We start from the raw sequence: 9,447 nt of genomic DNA, 5'->3' as shown, positions 1-9,447 counted from the left end.
TCATCCTTACTTGACAGACTCCAAAACTTCCTTAATACATATAATCTTTATTCATTTCTCTGACTACATCCACTTGACCAAGAAACATAACCTTAAATCTTCATCATAGCTGATTAAACATACATTTTGCATAACTAAACAATTTCTCATATTACCTGACATACCTTTCTTACTTCTAGTTAAACTTATAATCTATATCTCAACATAACCTTTATCACATCTGATTCTTTAAACTTCATCCTTTCATTTCCTTCATAAGTCAAAATCTTCTTATACACCAATCATATCTTTCTTTCATGTTCACATACACTTTTCCTATCACTTAAACTTATCTCTGATTACCAATCTTTATTATATCTTTATAACTTTACTAATCAAATTCACTTATACGAACCTCATTCTTATCGTATCTTGCTTGTATTTTCTTCCTTCAAAACTTTCTTTAAACACATAAATATTTATCCCCTTGCCTATATCATATCTATATGATCAAAATACACAACCACATCCAGATTCGTATCTCATTTGATTAACTTACTTTATGTTTCCTTCAAATCTGATAACTCTAACATTCATGCTATTGCAGCTAATTAATAACAACTTTTCAATCTAGGGCGTAAGCCCTGATCAAATTAATCATAAACATAATTTCAGTTAAAATCAACCTAGTGTAATTCACTTATTGAACTCATACTCTCATTCATATACAATATTATGCCTTGTCTCCTTTATTACCTTTCATTTCAATGATTAAAATACATAACCATATTTCAATCTACACCATACTTAATTAGCTTACCCTGAAATCATCTTCTAATCTTTTAACTTTAATACACTACTATCTTATAACTTTGTTAGTCAACATCGATTCTTCCAATCAAAAACATAAACCTTCATCGAACCATTCATATACATTCTTTGCAGTCGGAATTATTTCAACAATAGTTTACTCAACTAAACAAATAAACATTCAATCTCATACACCATGTCACTTCCATTATTCAAGCTTAACATTCTAACTTCCTTTATTTATAAACTGATCATTGATGTACCCATCCTTAAACTCTTCTTATCAATCCTTTTTTTACTCAAACATTTGAATCCTCACTTCCTTCACTCTATCACTTTACTATAATCACAGTATACAACTGTATCCAGATTCACTTAATATTTGGTTATCATAACCTACCATATCTTGAAATCTTGTAATTTCAATACATTCCGTCCCATAATCTTGTTAGCCCACGCTAACTCTTTCCATCTTAAATACAAAAACAATATCTACCTCACTTGATACATTTAAAATACTTCTTATCCTTTACATTATTTAATTTCTAGCAAAACACTTAATCCATTTAAAATACTTTTTCTGCTTCGATTTACATAACTTCTAAAAGAGATTTTAACCCAATTCACAAGGGTTGTCTTTAATCCTGACTTATCCCCAATTAACTCTTTGTTTAATCTTTCAAGATCAAACCTACTGTCGGAGTCTATCGAACTCTCATCTGATTTGATTCTCTAACGGAGAATACAACTAATTCATGTATGGTTTAAAGTTGAACCAGAATCTCTACCTTTCTTTGATGGTGCTAAATTCTATGAAGCACTAATTCTCTTAATCATCTGAGATTTTTTTTTCAATCCTTTTATTCTTAGCTTTATCTAGAGCTTTAACACGATCAACTATTTCTTGAAATGAGAACAATTTCAAACCAGTAAAACTCTTTTAATTTAAGGCACAAGCCTTAAACAATCAATCACATGTATCCTTTTATCCTTCTTAATCAGAATCAATTCAATAATAAATCTGCTTAACTTATCAAACTTACTTTTATACACATGCATGGGTAATTCCCTTGCTTCAAGCTCATAAGCTCTGGCTTCATATACCTTATACACTTGTCACTGTTGCACTTATCCTTGAACTCTTTTACAAATTCTCACTAAATCATTTAATCTTTTAACGTCCTTATGGTGACACTCGTTCACCATATTCCATCTTATCCACATAATAACAAACTTCTCAATTTAATTTCTCCACTATGGAGAAATGAACATCTTCTAGCATTATCTTCATATCATTTATCCAAAGGTCTGTAACAACAGAGCCGTCCTCAAATTCACCCTTGAGCTCGGGTACTCATAACTCTTTTAACTATTTCGATACATTCATTCTATGAGTTAACGAAGTATACAATTGAAAACACATCGGAATATCATTCAACATCATGAATCATTCTCTAATCTGATACAGACATTCCCTGAGGTTTTCGCTCTTCTCCCTGCCTGGCCAGGGCAGGTGAATGCTATTACCTTCAGGTTTATCGTCTTGTATTTCACTTTAGAAACTCCCATATCATTTCTTTTATCACATATCACGTGTGCATATGATCATCCAATTCATATCATATAACATGTCATTTGCATATGTTCACATATCATCTATCATATCATATAAACATATATATATCTCATAAATCATTCTCAGTATTCACTTATCTTATATAACATAACAATTTAACTCTATTAACAAGACAGCACACTCCTTACCCTATCAGATCAGAAATTTTTTTTTTTCACTTTGTGTTGGCATGTACATTTTTTTAAAACACTTTTGATTTCATTTTTAGCCTAGAATCGGCTAAACTGTAGCTCTGATACCATTAAATGTAACACCCCAACCCGTATCCAACCCGGATACGAATCTGAGGTGTCACATTGACCTTTATAAAACATGTACTTGTATAAAATAGTGAGTAATTTAAAACTTTTATAACATATAAATGACTAATTTACATAAAAAGACATTTTCATTAATACAAAACCAATCAGAGCGTGTATATTTCACTTATTTATTTACATATAACTATTCAAACATTTATAAAACTGTTCATAGCTTAAACAAGATATTCTTTTGAAAACATGCCAACTAGAACTTTATATACTAAAATACATATTATTCACATCTTTTCTGATCTGACCTTTAGTAAGGAGAACTGACATGTCTTGCTCCACATTGTTCTTTACTCTTCTCGAAACCTACGTGTAAATCACTTACACGCTAAGTCAAAGACTTAGTGAGGCATATAACATATAAGGTAACGGTAACTAATAATCATACCTAAACAATTACTACTATCATTTCATATCACTCATACTTTTACATGTAACAAATATATGCATACATATATGTCATTATCATTCATATCTCTTATCTCATGTTCCTATGATCTCTTATATCCATATCATATAACATATACCATAACCAATTGCACATATACATATCATGTCATGTAAACCATATATATATACTATCATAAAACACGTACACCCAAGCAACTATATTATCATCTTCATTTCTTTCTTATTTTATCACTATCATTGATTCCTTTTATCATATGGTCTTATAAGTTACCATTTTTACAATCAATATCACACTTGAAATTCCACAAGGAAACAAACATATTATCATATCACTTTATTAATATTATCTATTTAATAGCCCATGATACACATGTGAGAACTAAAGATATGCGAGTACATAGAGGTTGTGCACTAATGTTGTCACCACAGCTCATATAATTGCACCGAAGTGCCACATATAATTGCGTCGGAGTGCCGCGTAGAATTGCACCGTAGTGCAATATAATAATGTCCATAAGGACCACATATCATTCCTTAAGAATCATATACATATACTAGGGATCAAGTATGTGTCTCACCAGACTTCAGACATGTTCCAAAGAATACATATATGTCCCGAAGGACCACATATCATTCCTTAAGAATCATATACATATGCCAAGGATCAAGTATGTGTCTCACCAGACTTCACACATGTTCCAAAGAATACATATATATCCCGAAGGACCACATAGACCCTCGACTCTTGGCATGCCAACTATACCCCTAGCTCTCATGACACATACCATGGGCATTATCTTTTATATCCTTTTACATATTCATGTAGCCATATCATATATTCATATAAGCTCATGGTTTCATTCACATATACATGTAATCACGTAGTTCATGTCAATTCTCATATGAGTTCATATTCATATAAACATAGGATTCACCCTCATGTATCACATATACTTTCTCTTTCATATGGCTCATAACATTTCTCATGTGTTCATATGACATGTAAATCATTGTCATCTTATCATGTTATCACATAAACATATCATCTTACAATACATACAAAAACACATCAATACTTATATTCACATATACCTATCATTTCATTATCCTTATTATTATTCTTATCATCACCATTAATCCCTTTTACTTATCATATTCATATCAATAACACATATACTCATGCACACATATAAATCATAACAAATACATACTTTTATGAATTCATGTTTTTCACTATTGGAAATAGACTTATCACAAGTCTTATTTTCACTTCAACCTCGTATACTAGAAAATATGCACTCACCTTAGCCTTGTTTGCTTTGAATCAATTTTAATCCTTAGATTGTTCCGAAACAAGCTTTATTCTATATCTACATTATAATAATACATTGATACATATCAGTATACTAATTGATATCTTCTAAATTGTCACTTCTTAGGCTAAAGGAAAATCCCATTTCATCTTTTAATGAAGGTATGCATCGATGCACTACTGATGCATCGGTGCATAAAATGTATTTGATGTTGTATTATTACTGGGATGCATCTATGCACTACTTCTGCATAGATGTATTTAAATTAAAAGAGTGCATCGATGCACTACCTGTGCATCGATACACCTTCAAACAATTTCTGGGTTTTAACCTTGATGCATCGATGCACAATGAATATGCATCGATGCACTCTACCCAGAATCCTCTTTTTAAACCCAAAAATTCATTCATTTTGGATTAAATACTTCATATTTGATCCTCTTTTTCATTCTTAACTCTAGTACACATACTTAAACCAATCTATACTCATTTATTTCATCTTAAACCTCAAAATCATATCTTCCATAAGTAATTCAATAATTACATCAATTTTGTAACATGTTTTACTTCATATCTCTTACTTAGATTGATAACAAGTCAAATCCAACTTTCAATTCTTGTTATGAACTCTATTCCAATATTTCATTCAAGAACCTCTAATCTTTAATCTTCTCTATCTCCTTTATCTTTTGATCTTAAGATAACTTACGCTTTCCCTAAGCTTAGTTATCATCTAATGATCAAAAGCCAACTTTTAATTCAACAAATAACCAACTAATTAAGAAACTCACCTTTGAGCTGGAGCTTCACGCACAAAGAAGAAAGGAGGAAAAGAGAATTCTGGAAACATTGTTTTTGGTTTCCTACACTCCCACGTGTAAATATATATACCCATTATCACATTTTTAATTCCTTAAATGATCAAATGACCATTTTACCCTTTAGTTCCTTTAATAATTACTAACACCTTTTAGGAAATATTTCCAAATAAATCACTAAACTAATCCATTCTTCTACTTTAGTCACCAAATTTTGAAACTTTACAATTTGATCACTAACCCATAGTTTGGGATGTTACAGTAAAGAAATAATAGATTCAGATATTTCTGCGCAAACAATGGGATCAAGATGGAAATAGCAGTTCCCATGACACCGCAGCAGAATGGCATAGTAGAGCGCATGAACAGAACTCTGAATGAACGTGCCAGAAGTATGAGGATACGTGTCGGATTGCCCAAATTTCTATGGACTGAAGCTATCAACACTGCAGCTTACCTAATCAATCGTGGGCCCTCAGTTCCCTTGGATTGTGGAATACCAGAGGAAGCTTGGAGCAAGAAAGAAATAAACCTTTCACACTTAAGAGTGTTTGGTTGTATTTCTTATGTACACATAAACTCTGCTGAAAGAAGTAAACTTGATGTCAAGTCCAACAAATGTGTCTTTGTTGGTTATGGTGGTGATGAGTTTGGTTATCGGTTTTGGGACTACGAAAATCGAAAGATCATCAGAAGCAGCGATTTCATTTTCAATGAGAATGTGATGTACAAAGACAGATCAACCATAGAATCAAGTAGCTCCAATACTGAAGTTGAAACAAAGGAATTTGCTAAGTTTGAGGAGATTTCTGGAAATGATGTTCAGATCAATCCTGAAGCAATTCAAGAAGAACCAGGCACACCAGAACTGAGATGCTCCTCCAGAATTCCTAAACCAACTCAGCGTTATTCCCCTTCTTTGCACTACTTGTTACTGACTGACAATGGTGAACTGGAGTGCTATGATAAAGTAATGCATGTGAAGGATTCACTCAAGTGGGAGTCTTCCATGAAAGATGAGATGGACTCGCTTATGTCAAATCAGACGTGGGAATTAGCTGAATTACCACCAGGCAAGAAAGCACTCCATAACAAGTGGATTTACAGGATCAAAGAAGAGCACTATAGGAGAAAACACTACAAAGGAAGATTGGTTGTCAAAGGTTTTCAGCAAAAAGAAGGTATTGACTACAATGAAATTTTTTCTCCATTCGTAAAATTGTCTACAATCAGACTAGTGTTGAAAATTGCAGCTGCAGAGAATTTACATCTTGAGCAGTTAGATGTAAAGAGAGCTTTCCTTCATGGTAATTTGGTTGAAGAAATCTATATGAGGCAGCAAGAAGGCTTCATAGAGGCAGGGCAAGAAAAACCTGGTATGCAGGTTGAAGAAGAGCTTGTATGGTTTAAAACAAGCTCCTAGACAGTGGTACAAGAAGTTCGATAGCTTCATGGGTAGCAGTGGTTTTACCAGATGCCAAGCAGATCATTGTTGCTACATCAAGAAGTTCGACAACAGCTTCATTATTTTATTGTTGTATGTTGATGACATGCTTGTTGCAGGTTCAGACATGTAAGAGATTATAAACTTGAAGCAAAAATTGTCGAAGCAGTTTGCAATGAAAGATCTGGGCGCTGCAAAGCAAATTCTAGGGATGAGGATCAAGAGAGATATAAAGTCAGGGACTTTGATGTTATCACATGCTGAGTACATCAACAAAGCACTCTCCAGGTTCAACATGCAAGATGTTAAACCAGTAAGTACACCTTTTAGGTGTTCATTTTAGACTATCAAAAGAACAATCACCAAAGACGGAGGAAGAACGTGCACACATGGTGAAGGTTTCGTTTGCCTCAGCAATTGGAAGCCTGATGTATGTCATGGTTTGTACCAGACCAGATATTGCTAATTTAGTGGGAGTTGTTAGCAGGTACATGAATAATTCGGGCAAGGTACACTGGGAAGCAGTCAAATGGATCCTCATATATCTGCGGGGTACCATAAACAAAACACTTTGTTTCAAAGGTGGAGATACGATACTGACAGTCTATGTAGATGCTGACTTAGTCAGAAATTTTGACATCAAAAAGAGCACTACAGGGTATGTCTATACTCTAGGAGGTACTGCAGTGAGTTGGGTTTCTCAACTACAGAAGATAGTTGCTCTTTCCACAACTGAAGCAGAATATGTCGCTGTTACGGAAGCCAGCAAGGAGATGGTTTGGCTCCAAAGTTTCTTGGAAGAGTTAGGCAAGAAACAAGAAAACAATGTCTTGTATTGCAATAGTCAAAGTGCTATCCATCTAGCAAAGAATCCGTCTTTTTATTCCAGGATGAAACACATACAATTGCGATATCATTTTATCCGGTCTCTTCTGAAAGATGGGATTTTGAAACTTGAAAAGATTAGTGGAGCTCAAAATCTGGCAGACATGTTGACAAAGACGGTCACCACGGAAAAACTGAAGTTGTGTTCAGCTTCAGTTGGCATGCTAGAATAACAAGACTAGAAATGTTGTTGCATCGATCGAGGTGTGAAGACAGATTAAAATCAGTCTTCAAGTGGGAGATTGTTAAAGTATTGTTAAAAGTTAAAAGTTTGGCAACCAACTTTGGAAAAATGGTTTTCAAAGTTTGGTAAATGTTTCTTTGAAAAATAGTTTTTCAAAGTTTGGTAGATGTTTGTTGAAAAATGATAATAGGATAATTACAAATAGTCACTGTACTTTAGGGTATTTACAATATTAGTCTTTAAGCTTCAACTATAAATACCCTAGCTCGTTTAGCATCAAAATCATTCCAAATCATTTCTTTTTCCCAATACTATAGAGCTTTCTTGTGAGTAGTGAGTATTTTGTAAGCACCTGTAAATTTTCTCTCTTAGTAAAAGATCTACAGCAGTCTGGAGACGTAGGCACAATTGGCTGAACTCCGTTATCAATTTTTCAAATATTATTTTTCCGCTTTTATTTTGCATTCTCACTAATTTGGTTATAGGAAAATTACTCGTTCTTGGTTTATTTCCCAATAAAAATGTCACAAAGAATATTCCAAATATTCGTACCTCTAGAGATTGCATGACAAACCTCTATCCAGGCGTTCTTGAATATTTGTTTCAACTCGATTTCCCCATTCCTAAGTGTACCAAAATCTTCTGTATCCTATGTCAGTTAAACCAAATCCATCTATTATTTCTCTAAATATCCTCATATGTCTTTCGTTTCGCACTAAGCCACATTCTTTTTCAAAAAAGTACATGGTCTCATTAAAATATCTTATTACCGATCATGGAGTATCTAGGGTGTCATTTAGAGTAGTCAATAACTTCCATGATTCTCGTCGACTATGTTCCCATAGAATCTCGTACATCTCCTCTGAATACCTTCAGAAGTATTTGTTATTAACACATCAATATAAGAACCATAATACGAACGTAGAGTAAAATATAATGTCTGCTTCCAAGCCAAACATAATCCTCCCTATGTACCTTAGGGTTCAACTTCAATTCCTTGCATCAGTCCGCATGACTTTCTCACTTGTATCATACGTGAATTATGTAGTTTTGTCTCCATAAAGGAAACTAAATATGGGTTTGCATCCCTCAGCATGTGCCGGAGACGACAAACCGTCTGGGGCATCCCCAATCCCAGGACGTTCCAACTTAAGAGTTTCATTGCATCCGACTGACCCGGGACGACAGGACTGCCGATTTCATTTGAGTTCTAGTTTGGTTGTCATCTCGTGCATTTGGAGTAACTGGGACGCTCCTCTGCCTCTTCGTATTGTCCTTCTTTTCTAGTGGATTTTCTTCCTCAGCAGATGTCATTGCCACATCATTGATCCCTTCACTGTTATTTTTTGTTGTGGATCCTTTTAACGTGTTTACAACCCATTCCTTCATACCCCGGTCGTTTCCCTCAACATTGTAGGGTTCTTTCCTTCCAACTCCCATCAAATCACCTCCTACCCTCTCTTCCCGTAACCACGGGCTTGTTACTATCCCCTACGTCTTAGCAGGGCTCAGATGGAGACGTCCCATTGTGGGACCAGGTTATCCCTATCCTTGAGGATACACAGCGGGCAAAAGTTTTCACTGTGACCTAGTTTGTCGCACAAGAAGTGTAAAAGTTTCAATTTCTCGTATCGAGACGAGACGTAAGCAGAATAT

This window comes from Hibiscus syriacus, unplaced genomic scaffold (genome assembly GCF_006381635.1).
Source record: "Hibiscus syriacus cultivar Baekdansim isolate YM2019G1 unplaced genomic scaffold, ASM638163v2 tig00012840_pilon, whole genome shotgun sequence".
In the NCBI taxonomy this organism is placed as follows: domain Eukaryota; kingdom Viridiplantae; phylum Streptophyta; class Magnoliopsida; order Malvales; family Malvaceae; genus Hibiscus; species Hibiscus syriacus.
This window is presented reverse-complemented; position numbering follows the sequence as displayed.